This window comes from Thermobia domestica, chromosome 10 (assembly GCF_964235325.1).
Source record: "Thermobia domestica chromosome 10, izTheDome1.hap1.1, whole genome shotgun sequence".
In the NCBI taxonomy this organism is placed as follows: domain Eukaryota; kingdom Metazoa; phylum Arthropoda; class Insecta; order Zygentoma; family Lepismatidae; genus Thermobia; species Thermobia domestica.
In genome coordinates, this window is record NC_137463.1 from 1,175,921 (window position 1) to 1,191,519 (window position 15,599).

Below are 15,599 nucleotides of genomic sequence, written 5' to 3' on the forward strand. Positions count from 1 at the left end.
TTGTGGATGGATTTTAGATTTTTGGGCTTTCGTCATCTACGGCCATTTAGCCTGGCACATTTGAGGCATGACGTTCCTCAATGAGCACAGAATCCGGGAAAAGGGAAGGAAGAAAGGATTGCGAAAGAAAGCGGCCTGGGACCTATAAGTTATGTATGATACATGATTCCCTATCGAAGGTGTAGTAGAGGAAGTTTCTGTTCTCCATGAGTCGATATTGCCAACTGACATGGTCGATATGGAAAAGATGTATGGTGATAGAGAGGTCAGTGGGTCAATAGCATGTGACCCACTGTGACCCACCACCCACCATGACCTACTGCGACCCACCGACTCAGTATGATCTACCGACCCACTCTGCTCACTGCCTTGTAGACAGTATCTTCTGAAGACTGGTAAATTTGTCTTCGTTTACTTTTAAGACTTTCATTTCCCTTCCTTTTCCATTTGTTTCTCTCTACTTACCTGACGTATATCTAACCAAGTGAAAAATGAACTTCAGGCACTTTTGGATATTGATATTTTTAATTGTAATAATAGCAATAGGACTTATACTACTACTTGGCTTTCGAGACCTGTGAGTTTTTAGAGGAGCTAACTACTGGAAAAAAAATACATTTTTGAATCACTGTAATATATAAATTACTATATAAAAAATTGAATGTACTTATGTGTGCCTGATCATCACGGTGAAAAATTACAAACTCAAATGAAATTACTTTTGGTATATAGTTAGGCCTTAATCCAAACTGGGATGTTATATTGCTTTCGTTATAATGCATAATATCCTAAAGAGGTAGTGAGGATCCGAATTTTTGGAAAAAATTAGTATCTCGCAAACCGTTAAACTTACGGAGCTGAAATTCAGTGTAATAACTCTTTATTGAAAATAAACAGAATGTGTTCTAGCATTTTGTAAAATTCTGCTTTATGGGGAGGGGGACTTTCTAGATATGGAAAATTGGTAGTGAGTCGCTTCGTAAAATGATCGAAAACGATAGATGTTATTTAAGAAAAAAAATCAAACATAAAATACAGTGCTTGGCTTCATATATCCATTGCTTTCTACTATAATAATTGCTGAAGCTTATCTTTATTATATGGAGCGTTTACAGCACAGGGCAATCAACCCATAAAGTTGTGAGGAAAATAGAGATAAAATTTGTACTGTAAGCTTAATTACACGGAAATTTTAAGTTTGGATTGTACGCATAATTATATGAAAAATTTTACACTTTTTTCCCCCTTAACGTTGGTCTACTTACCTTGATTTGAAACTTTCAAATTTCATCCGTTTTTCCACTGAAAAGTATCGATAATTCAACATTATGATAATTTAATTGAAATTCATCGTAATTTGGCCCATGGCAAACAGCAGTGTGGTAATTGAAGGGGAAGAAGAAGAGAAATTCCCATTCACCTCTGAACACTTTCCAGGAACCTCGTTCCCTTCGCTTTCTAGACGGGGGAGGGAACTTGGTAATGGCATCAAACTTTCATGTGTAATTACAAAAATTAAATTTATAAACAAATAAGAAATCTTCAGTTTATCAGGCTTTAATTGATAATTTATTCACAAGATTCCCTATCGAAGGCGTGGTAGATGAAGTTTCTGTTCTCCATGAGTCGATATTGCAAACTGACATGGTCGATATGGAAAAGATGTTGTATGGTAATAGAGAGATGATACTTCTTGCTGAGTATTTCAAAACTAACCGAGAAAAATCGTTATCAAGCTTAAGTCTAACAAGCAGATTGTCGATGAGGAGTTGCAGAAATCGGGTAGAAGTATTATCAATTTCCACGACAGAGTGCGAACGGGGATTTCCCCTTATGAATTTACAGATGACTGATATTAGAAATAGACTAAGTACTCAAACATTGTCTAACTTGTTGTTCATCAATGTTAATGGCCCACCGCTAGACAAGCTCGAAACAGACGAGCTAATTATTTCTTGGCTGAAGGATGGACATCATTCCGCTGCGGATGATTTACCACCAAAAAGTTACCAACAGGAAATAAAGCCGATTTCAGATTTGTTTTAAGGGGAAAATTACGAATTATGGAAAATGTATACTTGTATTACTAATGGCTTATTTGTGTAATTCAACATTTTTACCTAATTTTTAGTAAGTATCTTTTTTGTTTTAGGTAAACTACTTTGAATAAATATTCATAATAATTGCAATTATTCATATTTGTAGCTTAAATTTAACGTGGTGTTTTAGTGATTGCACAAATTACAATTATGAGCATACTTGTGAAGATGCTCTCACATGGGGTACCCGAGCACCTTTATACACTATGAAAAACTGATTTTTCAAATCTTTTGTGAGAAAAATACTGTGAACTGAGAAACCATAACCTTTTGCATGTTGTACAGGGGTATTTTCCTGCGAATAGAAGTTTCTTTTGGAATGCGTTGAGAAATTAACACTTGCAAGAATACTCTCTTAGTACAAATATATTTTAGGCACACACTAATTTCCCCCACCTCGAACTCTTTCAATTTCCTCACTGACAAACAATTTACCATTTTATATCGTAAAGGTCAGATCCACCGCTATTGTAACAGAGTGGTGCTTGAGCGATTGACTAGAAATTCAAACTCCGATTAGCGATAATTTCAGTCTTGTTTTATTACAAGTGTAAACTCTTTAGTCAGTACAGAAGAGGCCGTGGATCGTGTTCAGAGTTGATGACGATGGATTTTGGTGAGTCAGAGTAGGTCACAGTGGATGAGAGTGGTTCATGTGGGTGGTGGGTCAGAGTGGGTCGTGGTGGGTGGTGGGTCAGTGGGTCATGTTTTCATTGACCCACGCCAACTCTGAACGTATCTTCACAATGCAATGGTGTGAAGGATTTACAATGCAACTCCAGTACATAATACAACTCTGCTCAGTGGTGTCCACTGCCCGATAATGTTCAGCGAAACTTCAACCTACAATTTGTTTCCACTTTTGTGTTCGTAGGACGTCAAGTAAGCTTATTATTTAATGTTGAATGCATGCTTCGTGTTTTCCAATAATTCTGACAGTGGGTTGAATCCTAAGCAAAATAGCAGTGGACTTAATCAAAATAGCTATCTCCTTGGAAAATTCCTCTCCTAATTCGTATACCTTCAACCTTTAATTCTGTCTGGTTATCTTTCAGATATAGTGTTGTATTCCATGTACTCATGTTGTTTTGTACAGAGTAGGCCTATATCAATTTCTCTTTTATTTCACAGATTTCCACCAAATTTCCTTTTTCTCATACGTCATACGGACATGTGCAATTATGCATTTGAAAGATTGTTTTATTGTTAAGAGAATGCGGTACTAATAATTAAATTCGGATGAGTAGTATTGAAGCAATAGCTAGCTAAAAAAGACAATATCATGGCTCATAGCGGACGTCTTGAATGGCCGTCATTTTGGTGTTTCGAAGTGGATTTTGGCTCAAATGTTACATTTTGACATAAACTATGACCACAGAAAGTGGCATTTTCCAATCAAGGAGTGCAGCATTTTGGCTTTTACAGCCATGTACCCAACGTAGTGAAGAGTTTGGTAGAATATCCCAATACAATTACCTTGTAATTACTCGAGCAACTTTCATTTTACTCTGATTACCATCAAACTCCTAGCATTCAATAGCGGTGAATGCGAAAAAGTGTTCCCAAGTTGAAGGCCGCCATTGAGATGGCAAAAAACAGAATTTCCAACTAAGTTGGTAGTACTTATGGGATTGGATTTTTAAAATTTGACATTTTGTTTGTGTACTGCATTTAGACATGATCAGAAATTATGTTATTCATATGAAAATTGTGGTGCGGTTGGCAGCTCTGTTGACTATGTCATTCGTTTGCTAGTCTGTGTCTTTTGAATTCTTCGTAATATGGGGAAAATTTCATTCAGTTTGGTGTCAGCTCAGGTTATTTATGCAATATTTAATGTAAATTTTATATCTATGGTTGACATGCAGCTTGGCAGCATGCGTTCCATGAAATGTTAGAAGTACAAATTTGTACAGTATACTGTTGGAAGTCTTCGACGGATAATATTAAATTCTTAACCTACCAGTAAGTCACTGTTTACGGTACAATCATTAGTATTATATCATAAGCAGTAATGAAAGAATTTGTAGTGTTGTTATAGAAAAGTCCACTCTATGGTATATTGAAAACAGGGCCGGCTCTACCATAGGTGCAACACTTCATAACTATATAATTTAAATTAAATACTTCTTTTTGGAAACAGTTTTCATGATGATGGTAGTTAAGTTTACTAAGCTGGTCTTCTATTTAAATACTATATTCATAAATCATGTTTAGATCGCATTAGTTTAATGTCACATGGACAGTATTAAAGCAACTGGTCAAACGAATCCCAGCATGAATTGCTTGATTCTTGTCAAATACAAGAACTCAATTCTCGAACAGTAGCGAACACCTGTTCCATTTAGTTAGTTATCACTGTTTTGATATGAAAACTAATTTTGTCTTTGTGACAAACAACTTCCTTATCATTGAAAGTGGAGGCAAGTCTTTTTTTATTATTATTTTTAACAGATGTAGAAGTAAAATCCAGAAATAAAGATAAAAGAGCTAGTTGCACTAGAATTGCAAACTGATACATTGAGATTGAAGCACGATATTGAATTCTATAAAAAAGGGTTACCATATTTCCTCTCTCTGCTGGTATGTTTGCTTTATCTTTCACTAACATAATATTTATTATTATTTTAAAAAAAAAAACAGACAACTGGTATAGTGCTTAACCTCCATAGTGAATTTGTATAGTATACTGCACATCGAGCTTAGGTGTGCTTTAGGGAAACTTATTGATTTAGTTGTGATAAAAATTATAATTAATCCTCTTAACATTTATTTTGGATCCTTAAGGTACTTTATAATATATATATGTTAGTTTTGAATATGTACACTATAATGTAGATTTTCCTTGTAGCATTTGTATATAGTACACGTAAAATAACCAATTTCAGAACACTGTACTAGATTTTCGAGTATGAAGAAGTGTACTATAGAGAGGTCTCTTTTGTGATTAAATACCATAAGAAATCACTTTTGGTGGAATTCATAAAAATAATTTATTTTTTGATTGAGACACAAATGTACCGGTACTTGGTATTTTTGACAAAGAAAGGAGACCTGAACTTTGCGTACCGGTATGTCTGATATTTGCGGTTCATCCCGACCATCATGAATAGGAAGGTGATCTACTTTGCCACTTTTACACTTCAGCAATAAACTTTGTGGTGGACAAACACCGTGTGCGTGGGTTTTCTCTCGGTTCTCCCGTTTACTCCCACTTTTTTCATTCGACTATTTCCTCCATTTTTCATCATTAACCTAGCCGTCTCCTTTAACCTAGCCGGCATATTTGTGGGACGTAAAACTGAAATATGTATTTATTTATTTATTTTTATCTGCGTTGCAACCAGAATCCAAGCAGAAAACCACTGCACGGAGTAGAACTTCTCCACGTGACTAAGGTAAAATGTATAGTATACTGTTTGGTTTGTTTGGTTTTTCTCAAATACTTTTTGACGCAAATAAAAATAATATGAGTGTTATTTGGCATATAGGCCTAATATTCAAAATGAGTCTTCTGCAATACACAAACGAGCAATTCTTTATTTTGATCAGCCCTGTTTACTCAGTAAAAACAGTTTTAAAGCACAATTTTCACCAAGCATAGACAATGCCACATTAGTATTTCAAATGGTTGACCACCAATTAGCAGCACTCTCTTATCTCACCCTACAGCATTGCCGACAAATATTTTTTCAAGGTATAGTTAGGAGTTCGAATGAAGGCAACGGTCACTTTCATTCAAAAAGAAAACACCGATTATAACTACACCTTGAAAAGATATGAAAAAATAAATATTTTTCACATTAAGATATTAAGGCAAAAGTCTGGATCTTCAATAAACACCAAACACTGCAATTCAATGATCACAAATGCATTTGAGTGACTGTTGGGCGGCTTTCATTGTTAAAACAAATAGTTGGAAACGATGTACAGTATACTGTACATTTTCGTTCAATGAGTGTAAAAAGAAAACGTAAATTTGCCACGAAGGAGGTCAAGTCTTTCTGAGTGCGAGTGTCTTTCCCTCCCCTTCGTTGTTCATGATCGGGTCGTAGCTTTTAAGATTTGTTCTTTCTGGAGAAAAGGGGGCGGCAAATTATGTCATTGCACGGGGCAGCAAATTGCCTAGGGTTGGCCCTGATTGCAAATGTGAACCAGTTATCATGAAAAACTGTGTTTATAAGTTGTTCTTGTGCCTTGATTAAGACGAAGGTGATAAAATGTTTTTCAGACATCTGAAGTTGTATTGTATCAGTCTGCCTCGCCTGTTGTCTTAGATTGACGCTTTGACCCCTGTATTTAGAGTCAATTGAAGCTGAGTTCTGCAATTTATATCACTACAGTTGCATTAGCAAATATGCATAGGTCACACAGACGAAGAACGCCATTTTAAATGAAATTGACCTAACATTGAGAAAATGTGTTTCCTCACGCCACCAACAACAACGTCAATTCTCATTTTTTGCGTCATATCACAAATTGGCCTTAAAAGACATTTTCATCTAAATAAGTGAGTTGGTTTGTAGAAATGATCGAAAACGATCGATATTAGTTAAGAAAAAATGCAAAAACAAAAAATACAGTGCTTCCCTTCATAAATCCATTCCTTTCTACTATAATAAGTGAAGAAGCTTATGTTTATTATGTGGAGCGCTTACAACACAGGGCAATTAACGCATAAAGTTGTGAGAAAAATAGACATAAAATTTGTGCTGTAAGCTTAATTACACGGAAATTTTAAGTTTGGATTGTACGCATAACTAGATGGAAAATTTTACACTTTTTTTTCTTTACGTGGTCAGCTTACCTTGATTTGGGACTCAAATTTCATCCTTTTTTCCACTGAAAAGTATCGATAGGCTAATTCAACAAGGAAATAATTATACTATGATAATGTAATTGAAATTCATCGTAATTTGGCCCATGACAAACAGCAGTGTGGTAATTGAAGGGGAAGAAGGAGGAAAATTCCCATTCACCACTTAACATTTCCCCGGAACCTCGTTCCCTTTTGCTTTCTAGGGGGGGGACTTGGTAATGACATCAAACCTTCATGTGTAATTACAAAAAATAAATTAAATAAGAAATCATCGGTTTATAGGTTTTAATTCATATATTTATGCACAAGATTCCCTATCGAAGGTGTGGTAAATGAAGTTTACGTTCTTCATATGTCGACATTACCAACTGACATGGTCGATATGGAAAAGATGTATGGTGATAGAGAGGTGATATTTCTTGCTGAGTATTTCAAAACTAACCGAGAAAAATCGTTATCAAGCTTAAGTCTAACAAGCAGATTGTCGATGAGGAGTTGAAGAAATTTCTACGTCGGATAGTAGTATTATCAATTTCCACGACAGAGTGCGAACGGGGATTTCCTCTTATGAATTTACAGATGACTGATATTAGAAATATACTAAGTGCTCAAGCATTGTCTAACTTGTTGTTCATCAATGTTAATGGACTACCGCTAGATAAGCTTAAAGTAGACGAGCTAGTTATTTCTTGGCTGAAGAATGGACATCATTCCGCTGCGGATGGTTTATTACGGAAAAGTTTGGAGGCCAACAGGAAAGAAACCCGATTTCAGATTTGTTTTAAGTTGGTAAATTACGAGTTATGGAAAATATATACTTGCATTACTAATGGCTTATTTGTGTTACTCAACTTGTACCTAATAAGTCTCTTCTTTGCCTTTTATAAACTAGAGGTAAACTACTTTGAAGAAATATCCATAACAATTACAATTATGCATATTTGTAACTTAAATTTAACGTGGTGTTTTAGTGATTACACAAAGTACAATTATGAGCATACTTTGTGGAGATGCTCTCACAGAGGGTAAGCGGGCACCTTTACACGCTATGAAAAACTGATGTTTCATATCTTTGTGAGAAAAATACTGTGAACTAAGAAATCATGACCTTTTCCATATTGTACAGGGGTATTTTCCTGCGAATAGAAGTATTTTTTTTTTTAAGAATACGTTGAGAACTTAACACTTGCAAGAATACTCTCCTAGTACAAATATACTTTAAGCACACACTAATTCCTTCCCCCCTCCCCCACCTCGAAGTGCTTCAAGTTTTACACTGACAAACACTTTACCATTTTACATTGTAAAGGTCAGATCCACCGTTATTGTAACAGAGTGGTGCTTGAGTGATTTACCGTAGAAATTAAAACTCCGATTGGTGACAATTTCACAGTCTTGTTTTATTACAAGTGTAAACTCTCAGTAGAGAAGAGGCCGTGGATCATGTGTCAGAGTTGATGACGATGGATTTTGGTGAGTCAGAGTAGGTCACAGTGGATGAGAGTGGTTCATGGTGGGTGGTGGGTCATGGTGGGCTAGAGTGGGTAATGGTGGGCTAGAGTGGGTCACAGTGAGTGGTGGGTCAGAGTGGGTCACGGTGGGTGGTGGGTCAGGGGTCAGGATGTGTGGTGGATCAGTGAGTTGTGGGTCAAGTTTTCATTGACCCACCCCAACTCTGCTAGGGAACTCTGTGTGGACTTGAAAATAACCAAGTAGCAATACAAAAGTCGCCAAATTTTTGTATAACCAACATACTAAATTTCCCTCCTATTACCAAAGGTGTTTAAAAGATCGCTAAATCCATATATTTAAATTTAATTTTGTTTAATTTGATCTCTTGGAAGGTTACAAAATATTAAAAAAAAATCGCGCCCCTCCGGAAGGTTCGGTTCCCCATTTGTCGAAATTGTTAGCCCCTTATCGGAAGTCCTGATGATATGTCTAGATTTAATGTTGGCTACACAGTCAAACATAAACAAATTGTACGCCATATCAATTTTGAAAATGTATTTGGAGAGTTTCTAAGCAAACAAATGATTATATCCAGTGCTTGAACTCACCTTGAATAAATTTAGCTGAGACGTTAATAGCCGATAGCGCAGTAACCCAATAACGTTGTAATGTAATGGTAATTGTATTTTGGGAAACGCTTGGCAATATTTTGTGTTGTGTTCAGAGCCGTAGCTAGAGATTTCGGCACCCGGGGCGAAGTAGAATTCGGCGCCCCCACACTCACCTTACCAATCATTATATATATATAATATAAGAAAAGCAGCTTTCGTTGTTATGCTACGCCGAATTTTTATTAATCTTCTTGGAAATACCATTGCAACAACTAAAAACGACCATTATGTATCCTTTTTCAAATAAGAGCTGTTTTCAAGTCTTATTTTGGACTTTTTGTTAAACATGACAAAAGTACCTTTGGTTTTATACAAATTCACTAGGAGAACAGTTCTGTAAAGTTACTACTGTTTACAACGTTTAATACTATCGATAAGAAATTAAATTTCAATACATGAAAAACTGTGTGCTTCTAAATTGTTCGAAATGGGTAACAGTATTAATTTCCAATAATAACTGTAAACATTTTAATTTTATTCTGTATGTGACCACATCAATAGCATTTTGATTTCTATCTTTTTACTGTAAAAATATTTTGTGAAATGTAATGGAAATTCAGAAGGAGCCTTCTTTGTGAATTTCTAAATATTGATCGATGGATGTGAAGAATATGTTCAATGTTTGTACTTAAAATCCAAAATATAGTTTGGCTACAACATATGTCTGAAATTATAGTAATTACTTAATTTCTTAATGAATGAAAGTTCTGAATTTAAGGTACTTATTATTAATTAACATATTAAAATACACCAACACATACATATATAAAGAATGTGTGTACTTATGTTTTGTATGTATGTAGATAGATAAAAAAATCACACAACTAGACACATACGCACAAAATAATATGCTGGGGATACAAAAAGATGAAAAAAATGACCCCAATAAATTCCTCCAAATTGAAAGCATTTGATATGTCAATGGAATTTAAAAATATATCATTGGTAGTGATTAGTGTCTGAAAAAGTTGAACTTCGTTGGGCTAAGTTCTGATCCCTTAAGCCCCTATTCTACAACTGCTTGAAGTTCGAAAATGTTATTGTTCCCCTCGTTTACTTTTATTTTTAATATTCCCGCGCAAACAGTAGCTTGAATGTGTCTCTTCACTTTTCTCACTTTCATACCTTCATTTTCACCGTCGCACAGTGGGGCCAAACCAGGCAATTCTTAACACAAACTCGAAAAATGAAGCAAAAGATTGACTTGATATAATTTGTTATAATGAAACCTTAATAGTGTACACATAACATAGTGTGTAGGAAAAGAAGTGATAGCAGCTTACAACGAACTCATAGGACGTGTAAATTTGGTTATCCGCCGAAGCCGGAAAGGTGCTGCTTAATGACAAAAGATAGGAAATTGAATGCGACTATTCCTACATTGCGTGTAGATATTTAGTGTCTGGTAAACATGGTGACACGACCGACATGTATGTATCATTTTGTATATTTAGAATGTTGATGTGATGTGTAGTCAATAATCATATATGGAATAATGCTAATATCATTATCATATCCCTATGATAATCCCCTACGTAATATCATATTTGGAAAATGCTGTGGTACTGAAAGCATATAAACTATGGTCAAACAATAGAATGGCATTTTAGTAGAAAATATGGCATAATATGTCTGTGAGTTTTTAATATGTCATAACAGAAACATTGTTCTTACTGTATGCAAAGAGAAAACCTGCACTCATTTGTACTTTTGGGAAATATAGCGCATGAAAATGCTTGAGGAAAACCGCATTCTGGATGCAATGCTGCTTTTGAATTGAGCTGGGATGAATGTGAGAGCAAGCGTTAGGTTATTAGACGTGTGATCCCCATGCACGCAGTGACAAAATTGAATATAGGTCGATTCTGAGAATTTTGTCCCCAAACTTCCTTGGGGTCTTCGCCTCCAGGACCCATCTTGTTTCTAACATCTAGCCATACTTCTCTGGCATTCACCAACAGAACTAAACTCTAGTCAAACATATTTGATTAATGGTGGCGACATTTTGAAACGCCAATGCTAAACAATCTATGGACCATAAGGTAGAACCATATTAAAAATGGTGTTGATCAATTCAGTATTGTGTTTTTTGTGATGCGTGCACAGAAGTGACATTGGAATCAACTGTAATGAGCCTCCGCTCGCTCCAGATCAAAATGTTCCAATCAAGCCCTGAAATGAGCTCACGTAATGCACGATGCAATATATGAAACAACCTGAACAGGTTACTGATGCTTGTAAATCATATGATGTTTAATATATTTGATAATATATTCATATTGAGAACTTGTGATAAGATAATTTTTATGTATTGAAGCGTCCTTGCATCTTCATTGTCATAGCGAATCCTCCACAACTTTGAAATAATTTTGAGAAACAACAACTTTTCTTCAATTTTATTACTCTTCAGTTGTAAAATGAATAAGTACACTTTTTCCTTTCATACGTAAGAATGTAAGACAATCGTAAATTGCCAAATCAAAGCATATTGCCCACGCGTTTGTTTATGTCAATCATATAATCTGTTATATAATTTAGGCGCGAATATAAGGAATATTTCCTTTTATAATGTAAAACTCTATGTTTTTGATTAAATAATGTCGAAATAACATTATTATAGCCGCTGCATACATCGAACTAACTGATTTTCTTTCAATTTTTGTGCTGCATATTGCGAATTCTTATTTTTGCCAAGAATTCAGTGCTTTGGCCCCACTGTGCGTCGTGATTAATCCTATTGGATAGAAAAACGTTTTGAACTAAGCAAATTCATCACTGTCAAAACGCCGAACACGACTTTGCTCGTTTCTGATTTTGAAAATGCTCCTGCGTACACTATGTCATTACTCGGCACCTTGTATACCACATGTCATTAAGAAATCATCTATAATAAATATTCAAGTAATAAGTAAAAACTTGTTATGATTTATTTAACTCTTGGATTGCGAGCGAAGCGAGCAAGAAAATTTTAAGAGATCGAGGTATTTCATTGATAACCGACAGCAATATTTATCTAATAGGGCGCCAATACTTTCTGCGGGTGACTCGTCTTTTACTCATGATCACCACCACCTTTTCTTTCTCCTTGCTCGTTTGGCGCCCCCTGGCTTTCAGCGCCCGGGGCGGGCGCCCCGCTGGCCCCCCTTAGCTACGGCTCTGGTTGTGTTGCTTTTTTTATTGTTTATAAACGTATTAGCTAAGACGTAAAAAATAATTTATATTTTTTAGCACGGGTTACCATTTTTTATAAAAAGAAGAAAAAATTATTAAGGAATTAATTTTTTTTAAAAATTATTTGTGTGTTTAGGTTTGTTGCTTTAAGATTTGTGTTATTATAATTTTGTTGTTATATGATATTTTATATTAAATTTGAATTATAATTATTGTAAAACAGATGAAAATACATATGTAGCAGTTATTTTTGAAGGAAAATAAAAAATTTAATTTATTTGATACTTATTGTACAGGTAAAAGTGTATGCAAAAAATTTTATTTTAGTTATTAATTTGTAGCTGTGTAATATTTTGTAGCTGTGCTATAATACTTTAAACTGGAGATAAGTTTCTTGAATATTTTTTTTATTTTCTTAAATAATACTATTATTTATAAGTGTAAACACCACATTTTAGCACTGTAATTATATTAATACCTATTTGCTATTAAAGTAGAAGCATGACGTTTTTACTAGTGCTATTGAATTTTTGTGACATTTGCGGTTTTCGGTTTTGAGAAAACCGGTTTTCTGAAAACCGAAAATCGCAAATACGGTTTTCAAAACCGAAACCGCAAAAACGTGTTTTCAAAACCGAAACTGCAAATGCTGTTTTCAAAACCGAAACCGCAAATGCGGTTTTCAAAACCGAAACTGCAAATGCTGTTTTCAAAACCGAAACCGCAAATGTGGTTTTCGAAACCGAAACCGCAAATGTGGTTTTCGAAACCAGTAGGGTACATATGTAGGTTCTGCCCCACTTTCCCCCCTTCCACCCCGTAACTACCAAAAAATTATGAACCCACCACTAATTATTACACTTTAACACAGAAGGATAGCGCAAAGTGAAATTGAATATGCTTTTATGACATTTAAAATCATAAAAACTTACATCTAAAATATTACAATGGAATCCTACACAAAATATATTTATTGCATCTTAATCTTCAGTTTATAAGCTTTCATTTGACACTTGAATCATGAAAATCCGTTAATAATTAGCTTTAAAAACTCAATGAGAAGGAATACATACAGCTTTGGAACAGGTGATCTGTCACTGATTCATTTTGAACGATTCCAATACCAGCACAGGACCATCCAATCCGATTCTCTTTCCTTCTCCTCATTCCAGCATACATATATGCATACACATAGTCTTATAGCAGCTGCAACATGTTTTCTTTCTTTTTATAAGCAACTCCGCCAGCATTAACTCCGCCAGCATTAACCCAGATGAAACCTTTGGCGGAGTGTCTGTCTTCGATTTCTTGATTCACAATCGTCGCTCATGAAAATTTTTGAACGGACAACTTCAACTATGCAAATTAAAAAACTTTCCGTGTTACTTAGCTAGCATGAAGGAGAAACTGTTTAAATAAACCCGCCAACGAAAGTAATGTTTTACCATGCAGTGTCTCCAACTCCATATATTTTTTCGGAACGTTCCAGGATTTTAATTTTTCAAGATATCGCTTTAAAACATATAGGGATGAATTCACCCCATTACTAATAAATATGATAATTGTTAAAAATGAGTTGGCAACACTTGCAGTCCCACCCCCAAATAACGTTATTATTTAATTCCTCGGTCCCTAATAAACCGATTTCAAAAAATCAAACGCTAAATGAATACTAATAACATAACCAATTTTCTAAAATGCATAAATGGTTGCATAACAAAAAGGATACTTTTCCCTTTTTCAATATCTCCACAAAATTTCAACAAATCGAAAAAATAAAAATACTATCATAAGTCAAATAAAATTTTGAGACTTTTTAAAAGAATAACATTTTCCCGAAAACTCAAAAATAAACCCGTAAAAAATTCCCGAAATTTTGAACTTGCTATAAAATCGTCAAATATTAACTGATTTTCAAAATTCAAACGACAATCAATAGACAAATAAATTTCCTATCTATTGAATGTCTTATAAATTGCATAACTCTAAGGATATAATTACAAAAAACTCAAATAAATCCCTTATTTATACATGTATCTTTAAAATTCAAATGACATTATGTTCTAGGTCTTAGTTTTTATAGTCTGATACTATAAAAAACACTTATACACTTAAAATTACAAGTTCAGATATTGATAATGAAATCATAAAAACACTTATACACTTAAAATTACAAGTTTTATTTTTTGGATTCATTTCTAAAGTAGAACTGATGTATTTTATAACCATTATCTAAATCTTTCAAAACTTCATACTTAACAAACAGCTTATACTTTTTCAAATCTTTCAATACTTGCTCAGTTTCATCATTATATCTTTGTGGTAATAACGTCTTATATTTCTCATCTAAATGTACTAAAACTCTTTGACCATAACGCTGTGTTTGAATCAATTTCCATAATGTTATCTCGTACGCTTTACCTTTTTCTAACTCATCTATGCGAAGGAATCTCAATGCTTTAACATCATTTTTTTATTCAAATAATTAGCCATAGTTTATTTATTATAAGGATAATGCTCGTTTTATGAGAAATTCATAAAACCAATCCTCATTTACATACAGAAAAAAATTACATACAGAAAATTTACATACAGAACTCAACAGTTGGATAATTATCTTTTAAACCAGTATATTTGATTTTTATTCCATCTTTAACGATCTTATCAATCATTTTATCTGTTAAGTGTTTTGTAAATCTAGGTGGAAGAAATACCTTAAACTCTTCACATTCAACTAAAATGCTCTTCCCAAACTTAGTTTTAATCTTTTCCATTTTCACAATCTTATATTCTGTATTTAATTCTAATTCTCTTAATCCAATAACTTGTTTTTGTTCAAGACTTCCAAGTTTATTTAAACGCTCGTATTTATTATATAGAAAATCAATGAACACTCTTCAATTTTTATCTTCACCAAAAAATATTTAATCATTTTTTATCAATTTTGTTTATGGAAAAACTTTAATACATTTAACTATCTAAAACTCTTCTACTACTTTCTCATTCTTAGGGTCATATGTAAAGTTCTTTTGTCCAATTAAAATCGCATAACATATAGTATTAGCAGCCACAGCTTCTGCAAAATCTACTACAATCTTTATGTTTGTTCTCTCATTTACCGATACATTTTTCCTCTTACTACAATTAATCACATACATTGGTTTGTTATCTATAAACTCTTTAGGATCATAGTACATTTCGATATTGCCACATGTTATTCTCTTAAATGCAGTATAATCTTCGTACATCTTAAAATAATCCTTGTTAGCAATATCTAAGTTTCTTGATTCTTTTGGAAATACCTCATTCCTTCCATTCTTAAGATAGATATTCTTTACCTTACAATGATCAAACTTACTTGCATCTGCTGTTTGTTTGCCACTTCTA